The sequence below is a fragment of the Lathyrus oleraceus genome, chromosome 3 (assembly GCF_024323335.1).
Source record: "Lathyrus oleraceus cultivar Zhongwan6 chromosome 3, CAAS_Psat_ZW6_1.0, whole genome shotgun sequence".
Taxonomy (NCBI): Eukaryota; Viridiplantae; Streptophyta; class Magnoliopsida; order Fabales; family Fabaceae; genus Lathyrus; species Lathyrus oleraceus.
In genome coordinates this window covers 417,490,790-417,507,602 of record NC_066581.1, presented here as the reverse complement: position 1 = coordinate 417,507,602, position 16,813 = coordinate 417,490,790, and the positions used below count along the sequence as shown (strand labels likewise).

The 16,813-nt window shown below is 37.9% G+C and overlaps 1 pseudogene; it reads left to right on the top strand.

Annotated features, from left to right (window-relative positions):
- The first annotated feature begins 1,043 nt into the window (after nt 1-1,043).
- Nucleotides 1,044-2,366, top strand: LOC127131519 (plasma membrane ATPase 4-like; annotated as a pseudogene).
- Nucleotides 2,367-16,813: the final 14,447 nt, after the last annotated feature.

Sequence of the window (16,813 nt, the reverse complement as noted above, 5' to 3'; positions counted from 1 at the left end):
TCAACAACCCCATTCATCTTTGGTATGTAGGGAGAGAATTATGATGTGCAATCTTGAAGTCTTTGCAAAAAGCTTCCACCATATCATTATTCAAGTTCGATCCATTATCAGTAATGATCTTACTTGGTACACCATAACGACATATGATCTGATTCTTGAAAAACCTTACAACAAATTGCTTGGTTACATTCACATACAATGTCGCTTTAACCCACTTTGTGAAGTAGTCAATGGCCACTAAAATGAAACGATGTCCATTCGAAGCTTTAAGCTCAATCATACCAATCATATCAATTCCCCACATGGAGAAGGGTCATGGAGAGGAAATGACGTTCAACAATGTCAGAGGAACATGAATCTTATCCGCATATATTTGACACTTGTGGCATTTCTTCACAAACTTGCAACAGTCAGATTCCATTGTCAGCCAATAGTAACCTGCTCACAACATCTTCTTTGCCATTGCATGTCTGTTGTAATGAGTACCAAAGGAACCTTCATGGACTTCAGTCATCAATAAGTCTGCTTCGTGTCTATCCACGCATATGAGCAGAACCATATCGAAGTTTCTCTTGTACAATACATCACCATTCAGGTAGAAATTGCCGGCTAATCTTCTCAAAGTCTTCTTAATGGCGTAGAACAGCTTGTTGGACCTGCTACCATTCATATAACCAACATAAACACAAAGTCAGGAACAACACAGTGCTATGAACGGAATCCATAAAAGAAAAAAACTTATAGTGAAAGCACATTAAAACCACACCAAAACAACACAAAAGCATCGTAATGCACCGATAAATCTTATTGCAGTACCGAGCCAAGCATTTGTCATGTAGCGACACAAATTCTGCAACACATAACAGTCCATAACAGGTCAATACACGTTATAACGGCGTATCCAAACAACATTCATTTCAAGCCAAACATCATAGCTTTACATCAGCAGCAAGACATCATAATAATTCGCGACCGTAATGCATTGATGGCTTAACGAAAACCTACATCGGTATTAGTTCACAACATGTTGCATCACTCTTTCTTCAAATTATTTTTCTCATAAACTCTGCATTTAGTTTCATGATTCTGCTAAACTCTTCACTTCAATAATATTTCATTTCAAAACTTCCTCGTTAGTAGTTTGATCGATGTTTCAACATGGGAGGTATCAGTCTTGAAGAGATAAGAAACGAGAACGTTGATTTGGAACGGATTCCGGTGGAGGAAGTGTTTGAGCAGCTGAAATGTTCAAAAGAAGGTTTATCTTCCGACGAATGAGCTAATAGGCTTCAGGTTTTTGGTTCGAACAAATTGAAAGAGAAAAAGGAGAGCAAGGTTTTGAAGTTTTTAGGGTTTATGTGGAATCCTTTATCATGGGTTATGGAAGTTGCTGCTATTATGGAGATTCCTTTGGCTAATGAAAGTGGAAGACCTCCTGATTGGCAGGATTTCGTTGGTATTATTTCTCTCTTGGTTATTAATTCAACTATCAGTTTCATTGAAGAGAATAATGCTGGAAATGTTGCTGATGCTCTCATGGCTAGTTTAGCTCCCAAAACAAGGGTTCTCAGAGATGGTCGTTGGTCTGAAGAAGATGCTGCAATCTTAGTCCCAAGTGATATAATCAACATTAAATTAGGAGATATCATTCCTGCAGATGCTCGTCTTCTTGAGGGAGATGCTTTGAGTGTTGATCAGTCGACTTTAACTGGAGAATCTCTTCCGACAACAAAGAATCCATCAAATGAAGTCTTTTCTAGATCAACTGTTAAGAAAGGTGAGATTGAAGCAGTTGTTATTGCTACCGGAGTGCACACATTTTTCGGTAAAGCTTCCCGCCTTGTTGACAACACAAACCAAGTTGGTCACTTTTAGGAAGTCCTCACAGCAATTGGTAATTTCTGCATTTGCTCAATTGCTGTTGGAATACTAATTGAGCTCGTTGTCATGTATCCGATTCAACACCACAAGTATAGAGATGGATTTGACAATCTTTTGGTTCTATTGATCGGTGGAATTCCAATTGCTATGCCAACTATTTTGTCTGTTACTATGGCTATTGGTTCTCACAGGATTTCTCAGCAAGGTGCAATTACAAAGAGAATGACAACTATTGAGGAAATGGCAGGAATGGATGTTCTCTGTAGTGACAAAACCGAGACTCTGACCTGAAATAAGTTGTCTGTGATAAAACTTTGATTGAGGTTTTTTCTAAGAATGTAGAGAAGGATTATGTTATCCTTCTTGCAGCAAGGGCTTCTAGGACTGAGAATCAGGATGCAATAGATGCTGTAATTGTTGGTATGCTTGCTGATCCAAAGAAGGCCAGCTGGATTACCTCAATTTCAACCCAAAAATCAAAATAATTATAACTAACTAATACACCTCGATTTCATAATATTCCCTAACTGATTTCAGTAATCCCAAACACTATAATATCTTATAAATAGCATTATCATCACTCAATCATAAAGGGAGAATCATTTCTACCAGAACTGAATCACTTCTCACAAATTGAAAATCCACAACACACAAATTCTTAGCTCGAACGATTCAGCCTCTCAATCCTCAACTGAACCAGATCTCCATCATTTTTTCTCATTCAGCCTGAAGATCGTTTAACAGAATCCATTTCTCAAATTTGAGAGCATCCTCCATTCACTCTTCAACCCTCATCATTCACCTTTGTATTCAACATCCACCACTCAACGACAAATCATAAAGATCAAAGAAGAATCAGGAAAGAAAATAAGGAGAATTCATAAGCGAGAGCAAGGAGGTAGGAATCATATTCATTACCTGGAAGCCGAGATTCCATCGTCGCCGTCACCGTCGGCAAGGTAAATCTCAAAATTCCTCCATTTATCCATTTTTTCATTACCGTGACGTAGAGAAGAGGTATAAGAATTAGAGCCCTAATCCCTCGAGCTCTGAATCTTGGAGAAATGTATCTAATTTAGGTTTCAGCAGTTAGGGTTTAGGAAAGTATATAAGCGGTTAGGATCGTATGCCGCGAATTCAGTAGGACTGATCAGAGATTCGTAATCAGGGAGTAACGACAGACTTGGCGATATGTTCATTTCCCATTTCCGTTGACCACCGCCGCCGCAAGCGACTTCCGACGCGGTGGTCACCGATGGAAATAGTCAGAAGATATCGAGATTGGCACGTGCACGTTTTCATATTTTCAAATTCAGTCTTCCTTTCCCATTTCCCACGTGACCGAATTAGTGAGTGTAGTGAGTTTGGGCTTCCCCATATTGGGCCCAACACAGTTGCTTGTCATCACCCCCACATCCCAAACACACCCCCGCCCAGTAGACCAATTGCAATGGTCCTTAAGCTTTAGGCCCACGCGCCTGAAGCAGCCTTACATCACCATTTCCAGAATTTACACCCCCATGACACATCTTTGAATTTTGGATAATTTCTTGCCTAGTTTTTTTTCATGATATTTCTTTATTCTTTCACCATTTTCATGCTAATTATCTTGCCATCATGCTTAGAAGTAATAAGAGATGATTAATTCTCATTGTGTACATGATTAGATTTAGGATTAACATGTCTAGATTTTAATTACTTTGGTAATTCACCTTTTAACCAAATTGAAAAAAATACTAGATTTCCATATTAATTTTGGTTTGTGTTGATCCATAATTATTTGTGGTTTTAATTCAATTAATATGATATGTTTAGAATTTCATTTGATTTTCCATGTTAATTTTCATATACACGATTAATCTCATTATGACTTGGTTACATTTTGTTTGTGGTTAATGGATAAATTGAAAATTCCATTTCAATTTAATTTGGTATATGTTTGTTCATCATGATCACTATATCACATCATTCTATCATCATACCATCTCATTCACTTGAATTAGCATTTTAATTCCATTTTATTAATGCATACTAACCACTTGTTTTTTTGTGTGGTGACATGTGAATGAGAGATCCAAACATCCTCCAAGTTATTCCTTTTATTTTATTCAATAATTTGTAAAGTGTAGTTTCCTTGCATGGTTTTATGTTGTATTGTGTGGGTCCCTCACCCCCCCACTGTGGGTTAAATGCCCCCCTCCCTTAACCATGTAATATCTTAGATTTATTGCATTTTAGATAGTTTAATATGCATGTTAATAATCAAAGATAAAACACAAAACGATAAACGAAGCATTTCAAAAGAAAAAAAAGATACTTGATTCAACATCAAGTTGTTTTCCAAATAAAACTCACACCATTACAACGTAAATGCTTGATCCAACGTCAAGCATTCTCCATCCACTCCATATTCTATTCACATCTTCTCCATTCTATTTTCAAACTCACTCAATCTCTCATCTCTATTCTTCACTCACTATTTTCATAATAAATTCAAACACTTGATTCAACGTCAAGTTTATTTTTCTAAACATTTTCATAACAAATTGGAATGCAAATGGGGTGTACGTGTTTGTACATAACATTCAAGTAATTGGGTTGTCGGCCATACCTAGCCTGAGGACTCGACACTTGACTTTCCCCCTTAAAACATCTAATGATTCAAACAAGTCAGATCTAGGTGTTATGAGGATGAAAAAGAATAGTTAGCACTTCATTGTTCTCTCGATTCCCAAGTACTTTGATCATTGACCGTACTTAGTCAAGGGTCGAATACTTGTCGCCCTCTAAGTTCCAACGGTTAAACTTGCTAAACTCCTTTCATAATCAAATCTCTTTTTTGGATGAAAAAGAGTGGTTAGGATAACTTGTCCTCTCGACTCCCGAGTTATTGGACCGTTGACTGTATCTAGCCAAGGGTGTAATGCTTGTCTCCATGCATAAAATCGACCCCAACAAATCAAATCATCCTTTGTCTTAGTGCACTATATTCAAAACCTTTCGAAAATGGCGTGTTGCTTTCGTTCTACCATGAACGAAGCTTAAGCCTCCATGTGTGAGCAATTAATGTTTAACTACTAGAGTGCGAACCAAGCGGCTCCACTTTACCGTAAACAAGCAAATAATTTCCGCTCCCATGACAGAGTATACAAGGAAGTGAACAGTAGCGCACGAACGTGAATACTATTAAGTAAAAACAACCAAACAAATACGCCATTTTTGGGCCGAACTACGAAGCTCTGACTTCCCTATTGAACGTATGGGGATACGTAGGCACGAGGACCCAAATCCTTGGTGAGCACACTAAATTAAAACTTATTTTCTCTCCCATCTTATTCTTTCGTCTCATTCCTTATAGCAAGCAACTTACAGATAAATAAACATCCATACGCATTTGATACGAGCAAGTGGTTCCCATAGAATACCATGTATGTGAGGGGTGATAATACCTTCCCCTTGCATAACCGGCTTCTGAATCCACTCTTGGTTGCGAGACCGTTTCTCTCATTTAGGGTTTTATCGCTATTTCCCTTTCCTTTGGAATAAATAAAATCCGGTGGCGACTCTGTATTTTCGCGGCGCTTCACATAATACCACAACTTTTCATCTTTGATATTCAACAACAAACACATGAGCTGGCCTATCGAGACGCATCACAGTCAAATTGGGAACTTCATTCCAATACTTCACTATAATCATTGAAGCCAACGTTGCAAGAGCATCTGCCATCCGGTTTTCATCTCGAGGGATATGATGAAACTCAACCTTTGTAAAGAAAGTTGAAATCCTCCTCGCATAATCTCTATGTGGTATCAAACTGGGTTAATTTGTCTCCCATTCACCTTTGATTTGATTCACAACCAAAGTTGAATCTCCATTGACGTCCAAATACTTGATTCTGAGATCAATTGCCCCATAATGCAAACTTCATATTCTGCCATATTGTTTGTACACTTGAAAGTCAATCTAGCTGTAAAAGGAAAGTATGTGCCTTGAGGAGTAATAATCACTGCCCCAATGCCATTACCATACTGATTAACAACTCCATCAAATACCATGCCCCAACGGGAACCAAGTTCTGGCCCTTCTTCAAGCAATGGTTCATCACAGTCTTTCATTTTCAAGTACAAGATCTCTTCATCAGGAAAATCATACTGCACTGACTAGTAATCTTCAATTGGTTGGTGAGCCAAATGGTCAGCCAAGACACTACCTTTAATTGCTTTCTGAGATCGATATTCAATATCATACTCTAATAATAACATTTGCCAACGGGCGATTCTCCCAGTTAAAGCAGACTTCTCAAAAATATACTTGATTGGATCCATTTTGGATATCAACTAAGTGGTATGATTCAACATACATTGACGCAAACGCTTAACATCCTAAGCCAATGCGCAACAAGTTTTCTCAAGCATAGAATACCGAGTCTCACAGTCGGTGAACTTCTTACTGAGGTAGTAAATTGCAAATTCTTTCTTTCCAGTCTTATCTTGCTGACCTAGAACACAACCCATACTCTCTTCAAGCACAGGCAAATACACGATCAACGGTCTTCCTTCAACAGACGGAGACAGAATCAGAGGCTCAAGCAAATATTCTTTGATACTGTCAAAAGCTTTATGGCAATCTTCGGTCTAATCACAAGACTGGTCTTTCCGAAGAAGCTTGAATATAGGCGCACACATGGCAATCATGTGTGAAATGAATCTTGAGATATAATTCAAGCGACCGAGAAAACCTCTGAGTTTCTTCTCAGTTTTGGGCGCATGCATCTCTTGTATTGCTTTGACCTTGGCAGGATCAACTTCAATACCCTTCTCGCTGATAATAATGCCCAACAACTTACCAGAACGAACAACAAATGTACACTTATTGGAATTCAAGCGAAGTTTATATTTCCTCAAACGCTGGAATAGCTTCAACAAATGCTCAACATGTTCCTTTTCATCAAAAGATTTAGCAATCATATCATCAACATAAACCTCAATCTCTTTATGCATCATATCATGAAAAAGAGTAGTCATCTCTCTTTGGTAAGTTGCACCAACATTCTTTAAACCGAAAGGCATCACTCTATAACATAATGTTCCCCAAGGTGTAATGAATGTGGTCTTCTCCATATCTTTTGGTGCCATCTTGATCTGATTATATCCGGAAAATCCGTCCATAAATGAAAGACTTCGAATTTAGCTGTATTGTCTACCAACATATCAATGTGTGGTAGAGGGAAATCATCTTTCAGACTGGCTTTATTCAAATCTCTATAATCAACGCACATACAAAACTTTCCATCTTTATTCGACACAGGCACAATGTTAGCCACCCACTACAAATACCCAGCGGTCACAAGGAAACCGACATCAATATGCTTTTGCACTTCTTCTTGGATCTTCACTGCCATATCAAGATGAGTTCTTCTCAACTTCTGCTTGACTGTCAGGCATTCTAGCTTCAACGGCAATTTATGCTCCACAATCTTAGAATCCAACCCAGGCATGTCTTGATAGGACCAAGCAAACACATCTGAATATTCTCGGAGAAGATCAATCAACCCCTTCTTCACATCAGGACACAGTCAAGATCCAATCTTGACTTCCTTCACATTATCCTCGGAACCTAAGTTGACTAACTCAATATGCTCTTCGAATGGCTAAATGGCTTTTCCTTCATGCTCAAGAAGACGAGATAATTCATCACTTACTTCTTCATCACTTTCCTCCTCAGCCTCAAACACAGGGAAATCAAAATTTGGAGAAGGAGAAGGATCATTATATTCAATGGGGTTAGAAACCAACCTGCATAACGATTTGATATTTTGATTTTAGAGAAGTGAATTTGTGACCAAATATTATGCAGATTGACAATTATATTATTAATTTATGTTATTTTGTGATTATCATTTTTAGAATAAAACAAAAAAGTAAAATAAAACATCATAGATATGGATGAATAGAATTATATTTTATTGATGATCAAATTGAAATGCCCAAACAATGTTCACTTCTCCCTTAGGCATAGGAGAAGAATTTTTAAAACAAATAAAAGCAATTACTTAGATCGATGCATAACAACAGGAACATTAACAACAGTCCAATTGTCACAAGCCTTTTCATGCGTCACAAAATTGGTGCAGTCTTCATCTTCATCATCCCCTAGCATAGCAGCTAAGTGTTGTTCATTACCATGAATGAACCCTCTGCTATGGAAACTGAGTTGTACATCTTCAGATTTAACCACCGGTGAACCTCGTTGGAATCCCAATCCAGCTCTGCTCTTGTTATCGAAGACCTCTACCATATGTCCCCACTGATCAGACTGACCATCTTCAATAATCTTCAGTGCAACTTTAAATGAGGACATGGGTTCCCCGACTCTCTTTTCTTCAGCAATAGATAAGGCTTGGAACGAGGTTCCAACCTCATCCTCAGCTTCTACATAAGATAAAGATGACAGGTGGATGACCAACAAAGCCTTCTCCCCGCCAACAATAACAAGCTTCCCATTCTTGACAAATTTCAGCTTCTGATGCAACGTCAAAGTAACGGCTCCTGCCTCATGAATCCATAGCCTTCCCAATAGACAATTGTAGGCCGGGTGGATATCCAATACTTGGAAAGTAATTTGGAAGTCACTCGGACCTATCTTCCCTGGAAGGTCCACTTCACCAATCACAGTCTTACGAGAATCGTCAAAAGCTTTGATGATCACGCCACTATATCTCATAGGCGCTCCTTGGTATGACAACTTGGACAAAGTCGACTTTGGAAGTACATTCAATGAAGACCCGATGTCTACTAGCACATTCGAAAGAGCGTCATCTTTGCAATTCATTGAGATATGCAGAGCCAAATTATGATTTCTACCCTCATCGGGGAGTTCTTCATCACATAAAATGAGATTATTGTAGGAAGTGATGTTAGCCGCAATATGATCGAATTGATCCACCGTAACATCATGTTCCACATATGCTTGCTCTAGAACTTTCTGTAGTGCTTCTCTGTGTGCTTCTGAATTCATTAACAGAGACAATACATAAATTTTGGAGGGAGTTTGGAGCAGCTTCTCCACCACATTGAATTCACTCTTCTTAATCAGTCTGAGCACCTTATCATCATCACTAGGCTTCAAACCGTTGGATTCACCAGACTGACACTTTGGAATGCTAGTTGGATCAACTACAGGCACTTCAACGCTCTTACTGGCAGATACATCTTCTACACTCTTTGGGAAAACCGGCCCCAAAACACGACCACTACGGGTTACCTTAGTAAAATCAGCTATACTCATAACAGAACTAGTCATAGGCAAAGGAACCTCTTGACCATTTTCCAACATGGTGGCATTATACTGATATGGGACAGCCTTATCGGATGCATACAGGACTGGAGCCGATAACCGTATAACCAACGACAATACCGATCTATTGCAGACGTCGTTAATGTTGCTGCTATCGTACTGAATAACCACTTTCTCAGGAGTCTTGAAAACAGGGACTATGACATTCACATCGTCACCTAAGTGACGGGATTGGAAGATTTGAATCATGCCTTCATCCATCAACCGCTGGATGTTCCTTTTCACAATTACACAACCTCTAGGATTGACACTGCAGACTACACAACCATCATGGTCGTGCTCACAATCGCTAACCAAGCAAATATCATTGTGCATCCTCACCAAGGACATTCTTATGAAGCGGGCATCATATATTTTGAATTCCTCGGGACAACCGTCTGTAGCGGGGTATTCGTTACCATTAGAGATATTGACTAAATCCAAGGTAAATCATACAAGTCGAGTCGCCACCGCACTTCTATTTATCCAAAGGAATGGTTAGAAAGCGAACAAAAACCTAAAAGTTTTAACAAAAACTAGTAAAAGAAACAGAGATCTGGGTAAGGGGGTTGGTTATGTAATGGGAAGGTGTTAGGCACCCAAAACATCCTAGGTACTCCTAGGGAGCCCTTTTCACACTTGTGAAGGTTGTTGTCTTGTGAAAATTTTGTATGTGCAAACATGATTGAAGAGATGAGAAGAGAATATACAAGTTTATTTACATTTTGTTTGGATGGATAAACCCATTGCCTACGTACCATCTTATAAAAATATTAGGATCAAAACCTCGTAGTTCGGGGTAAAAATCTCAAAATGAGTTGGTGAATTGATTGGTCCAAAAACCTTAAGGTCTTTTGTTATCAAAGGGAGAAAACTCATCCAAACCACAAATCCACCATGTGAGGATAACTTCAACATGCTAGTGAGGGGTTAACCCTATAATAAGCATGGAAGACTCATTATCCATCACTAAGGATATAGGTGAGTATTACATCTACCACCAAGATAACTCAAACCTAATAGCTAAAGGTTATGAAAAGTTGATTAAGAAAGTGGCCATTGGAACCACAAAAGCACATTTGAATGGGTTATATTTACCAATTAGAAGTATATATAAAAATGGTCAAAGTAGATTAAAAGATTCAATTCAAAATGAGTATTATGAAAAGAAAGTTTGAAAATCAAAAGCATAAGGCTTAGGTTTCTAATGTTGAAAACAATAGTTAAATGTTTGCACAAAAAGTTTTGGCTTGGGTTAGAGTGGAGAGAAGAAGAAGAATGGCTAAGTCCTAAGGAAAATAAAAGGTGAGGGATAAGAAATGAACCACACAAGGAGTTCCTCTCTTGAGATCATATTGATGATCCAAGTAGCTCCCATCCTTTGGAATAAAGCAACCACAAAGTATAAGCAAACAAACAAGTCTCATAAGAGATCCTCAATGCATCTTGTATCTTCCACTTTGGATGAACATGGTAATGGTCCTCCAATTAAGCTCAAATGGAAACTCCTAGCACAAAAGCACACACATCAAAAGTTCTATGAAGTAAAACAAGAATGGACAAGAGAAGGTTTAGAGATTTGGTCCTTCTAATCCATCATCATTAAGATCCTTTCACTCCAATTTCGCATAAGGAAGGTCCTAGAAACTAAGTCCAATTCTCCATTTCTTTGCATAGGGAAAGTCCTAGAAACTAAGTCCATTTCTTTGCATTTTGGCCCACAACAATCATCACAAAAGACAAGCACAATAATATATACACAATTATGTGCTCAAGTGAGCAAAAGGCAAATGGCATTAACATAAACATGTGCTCAAGTGAGCAAAGAAAAAATCAAATGGATAATATGTGCAAGAATAGTAAATTGCATTAAAGTAAATTGCATAAAGTAAATTGTATAAAGTAAATGTTAATTGTCAATAGTTAGTGTTAGTAGTTAGTGTGCCATAAGGCAAATTTAGCGCTATGTTAAGCAATCGTAATTGGACTTATGTAGAAGTCACAACTATCTGAGGCCGGTCAATAATAATGTAGGCAACAAACACAAGTTAGGAGTCTTGATTAGTGAACCAAGTCCCAACAACTTGCCATGCCAAAAGGAGAAGAGAATTGATCTTGTATTGGTTTAAGCCTTATGCATGATTTAAAAGACAACCTATCCTTAATGCAAAGCCATTCACTTGATCAATTGATCAAGATGAATTAGATTTGAATTAAGGAAGGTTAAATCCTTCTAATCAATGCTAACTTATCAACCTTCAACTCATTGATCAAAAAGAAAAAGAAGAAGAAGGAGAAGAAAAAGGAGATGGATAAGAGAAATGGAAATGACAAAATTAAAGTGCATTAAATGAAACCTCATGTACCAATCCTCATATGTTGACCAATAACATTGAAAGTCAAGGTCAAACTATCAAAAACAGAAGTGAGATGAGGATTGGAAGTCAAGAAATGAATAAACTATTTTTGGCATTTTTTAATATTAAAAATAAACTTGAATTAAAATAAATGGAAAGGTCAAACTTCAAAATCACTTCAAATCAACCTTGAAAGGTCCAAGTGATTTATCCTAAGTCCAACAAGGTCAAACAAGGTTTGACAAAAAAATCAGCATTTTTAAAAGTCAGAAACTAATTTTAATCAATTAAAAAAGAATAAAAACAACCTAATTGAACTAAAATCTCAAATAAATCTCAAATCAATTCAAAAATTGATGAGAATATTTTTCATAGATCCATCATCATTCAAATAGGTTAGGAAAATATTTTTGCATTTTTTTGAATATCAAAAACTATTTAAAATGAATTAAAAATAACCAGAAAAGAGAAAATTCACAAAAAAATATCAAATGACAAAATAAAAAATATTAAAAATGAGAAATAGAAACTAGAATTTATTTGGGAAATAATGCAATTGGTCCCATATTTTTTGGATTAAAAATGAAGAAGATATTAATTTTTGAAATAAAATGGAATAAAAGAAAATAAAAGGAAAATAAAACAGAAAATAGAAATTGGAAAAAAGTGTGACCGTCTGATCTAAGCTCATTAATTGAGCTGGCAAATCATGAGGCCAGGAAGCGCGCGCCTATGGTGAACTTAATGAAAAATCTGGTGTTCATCATGAACTTAATGAATTGCAAAAATTAAAAGCATAAACATGATGCCTCTATTGAGAGGACTTCAGCCAACACAAAACCACAACCAATAGGTCAAAGGATTAGGAGAATCGAAGAAATTACCAGTTGGAGTTCAAGTTTGAGTTCTGGTGATTTGAGCTTGAAACCTTGCTTGCTTTATCAAAACAGAAGTTCAATGAAGTGTATAATGAAGGTCTAGAAGCATTAGATTTATGAATACAACCAGATGTAGTTGAATTCGAGATCTGAAAATTTTAAGAGAAATGAAACTTGCTTCTTTTGTGATGGTTGGGGAATGAATTCTGCAGCATTTCAGGTTGAAATTGTGTGTGTAAATGGAGGGAATGAAGCATGTATTTATAGCTAAAGCTGATGCCAAATGAGAAGAAACTCGTGTGCATGAAGCTTTGGGTCCTCCATGCATGGGCCTGTACAGGCGCATGTGAGGCCCAAAAGCTGATGGATTTGCAAGCTGATAACACAATGAATTGATTTGGACGTGTAATTTGCCTTGCAATAGCTTGCATTTCAAGATTCAATGTGAATTCTCCATTTGTACCTAAATAATCATCTCTTCGAAAGTGCCACTTAGAAAATCCAAGCATAAGCATATGGGTAATGGTTGGAAAGGTCTTTGTATGAGGAACAAATGTTATGTTGGTCAAAAATCCATTTGGAATGTGGAAATTTGTGAAATTTGAATTTAAAGTGTGATGTGCTAAACATGTCAAGGCAAGGTTTCTAAAATTGGCCAACTTTCAAGCCCTTATGTTTTGATGATGCAAGCTTCAAATGAAAAAACCTCCAACATCAAAGTTCTAGATCGTTTTAAGAAAATCAAAATGGACTTAAATTTTGCATCATTTTGATTTTTTATGAAGAAGTTATGGGCACTTGAAGTTGGACTTTTTTGACTTTTAATGCCTTTGACCCAAAAGGACCTATAATGTCTTGCATTATCACATGTATTTCCTTTGAGATTTTGAAATTTTGTTAAACATAACATTTGAAGTAGACATCTTAATATTTCCAATGCATTTGATCCCACCTAAAAATAATAAAAAATGAATGAGTTATGTCCTTGGGATGTTGACCTAAAACTAGGGTTTTAGTCAAAATGACCTATAATGTATTGGAATGGCAGATGGTTTTCCAAGCTTCAAATAAAAATTTGATGAACATGAAAATTGTTCATATTGTCCTTAGGAACATGTTTGGTTTTGGAACCATCTCCATTTGACCAACACATAAAAAGTTAGGTTTCAGTGTATTTCAAAATAGTCAGATGAATTGACAGATCAACTTTTCAAGCCCACAACTCATATCTTGATGAATTGATGATTGAGGATACTCAAATAAGTTCAAATATGCATGAAATGAAGAATTAAAGAACTTACCTTGATTATATTTGACCATGGGCTGAGGTTGCTTCATGAGCAAGGCATTGTGATGCACAGATGAATAAGGGTGTCTCTGAAGAACAAGATCTCAAACCCTTTGACTTGATTTGATCAAAATGATGCATTGAGATGCTAGGGAGGCATATTTGATAGATGAGAGCTTTGGGAACCATTACCATGCCTGCTTTCATGTCCTCTTGGCCATGCCATTGTACCAATGATCTCCTAAAAGCTTTGGACTTTGTGATTGCTCAAGCTACAAACAAAAGATGTTAGTGACATATTTTTGTGCTTTTGGTTAGTAAATGAAATGGGAAAAGCAATGATATACAATTCAAGCATGCTTGGTGATCTCAAACCACTCACAAAGAGTCCCACCCAAAGGCAAGGGAACCAAGATGCTCAATGATCCTTGAGGCTATGCAAATGAAGTGTTATGATGCCATGAGGGATCTTAGGGACAAAATTGGGGTCTTACAGATGCCCCTATTTAAGGTCATTCTAGCCGGAGAAGTGAAGGTTAAAATCTTCATCTCGACGAGGTAGAATGGGCTTAAATAATAATCAAAGAGACGAATTTTGGTCCCTAAGAGACCTCATGATGCAAATGTATGTATGCACAATAGTAACACTCTGTGGGGATATGTGTCCAGAAAGCAGTAAAGAAAATCAGGAGATACCAACAATCCACATGAGTGATACAATCCACGGGACAAAAATCCTGGGGACTCTCATGGGGATAAGAAAGAAACGCGTGAGTAGGGCACGACTCAAAGTTTGGGGAGCAGAATTCCAGAGGGGAATAAACCAATGGAAAGACTCGAGCCGACTCAAAGATCACTGGAGACATGTGATCTGAACACCGACATAAGGGTCAGAGATACAAGATGCTCGGGAAGAAATGAATATCTAAAACCGGTATAAGGGTGAGAGATATCAAAACTCCGAAACATCTGAGGAAGACCTAAAAGGTATATTTCCACTTAGGGAAATCTGACTCCACAGGGGACAAAAGTCATAACAGGGAGCAGAAAGGGAGGAACACCAGAGATGCCGGTTACTGGGCATATAATAGGTGACCAACCAAGGCGTGAATTGGGGAATATTCCCAAGACACTCATCATCCGAAAGAGGACTAAAAGCAAACTCGATTATAGGATGGATACTCGATTCCGCAAAGGGGAAATGAATCTTACTTAACTGGGGAAGAATAAAAGGCTTCGACCGAAGAGTGCATGAGATATACTATTTATTACCGTCAGAACGTAGATAATATACTCGCATGGAAGATTATCCATAACCGGTTACTGAGTTGATAAAGGATAAATCGACCGAAAAGAGAAGGCATCGGGATACCGAAACTAGGTATATAATGATGACCAATCCAGGGGAGAAACAATCGTCATCAACAACAAAGGGCAGACGAGAGATGACTCGCTAGGGATAAATTGCGAAAACAGGGCAATTATCAAGGCAAAAGAGAGGATATCAACATCGAATATTGGATGAAGATAACCGTCAAAGAGGGGATTACATCTACCGGATACTGGGTAGAAGACCCCGGAAGAGTAACCGTCATCGATAACGATGAACACCAGGTTAACTCTGCAAAGGGGAGAAAATAGGGTTTACAACTACCGGTATAAGGGTAGTAAACCACAGACTCCACCGGGGATAATATGAATGATTACTAATTACTGAGCAATTATTCATTTATACCGCGGGGAATCAAAGAAAACAGCTCCGAGGGGCCAATTTAGGGTCAAACCAAAGAGGCAAACTGAATCAAAACTCGTCCTAGTGAGGATATAACTCAATAGGGAAGTCCATTCCAATATATGTATTGAGGGGAACAGAAACAACCATCATCCACGAGGACACAGCTCGAGGGGGGGGGGGGGGAATATGGAAGAAAAGATAGACGCTTTCTGCATATGGAGCTGACTCTATATGGGGAGATCAGACACACACATCTGCTTGGGGAAATCCATATCACCAATTAGCAGGAGACAATAAACAAACGATGTATGGCAAAGAATGCAACATGAATATCTAAATGTTATGATTATGCATGTATATGCGTGGTTTATGTATGATGAATGCTGACAAACAGACATATCTAACACACACAGGATCCAGGAATCAATCACCCGGTACTATATCTCAAGAGAGAAAGCCAAAATCACCGGAGAGCGACCAATCTGCCGGGGATCAGAGATAACAATATCTCTGCAGGGGATGAATCATCAGTCTCGGCTGGGAAAAGAATTTAATGCACGAGTAGGATCTGCCACCCAAGCCACTCTATTGGGGAGTCTATCCGAGGGATAAAGGGATTCTGGGAACCAACCACCAAAAATCGAATTTTCCGGGGAGAGCACAGCTGCTGAGGAGGAAGGATCACTGCTCTGCCGAAGGGAAGGGAAGTGAACAACCTTACCAAGCACTCCACTCGGTGGGATAAACCACAACAATATCTGGGAGGAAGAGGATACAATTATGCCAGGAATATGAACAAAGATCTTACCCTGTTGGAGGTCATACTACCATTGGGAGAGCACTGGGGATCTCTTAAGTATCCTTTCGTCTTTGTGAATGTTCAATTTGTTTAAAAATGATTTATGGAAAATTTTATTGTTTAAAACAATGATATTTTCTCAATTAAAACATGCAAAATATTTGTTGAATAGAAACAAATAAGAGTGCAAATAAATGGATAAAGGCTCAAATTTATTGGATGGAATGGCAGTCTGCAAATGGCAAGACTCCATAGATCTTTACAAATTTGAAATTGGTGATATATATTGGAAAAGGGCTACATTAAACATAATGACCATTTCTCCACCAATTCCGGATTCGATGTATTCGAAGCTTTGGTCGATGACGAATGAACAAGAATCTCTGACAGATGATAATTGTAGAACAAAGTCTTGTCAGGATGCAGTTACTTGCCAAATCCCTAATTTTTGCCTAGATTGCCCCAGGATGAGGTACTCGACCTAGCGGGATATAAATATTCATCATTTTTTTCATGTCTCTAACTTTTTCCTGGACC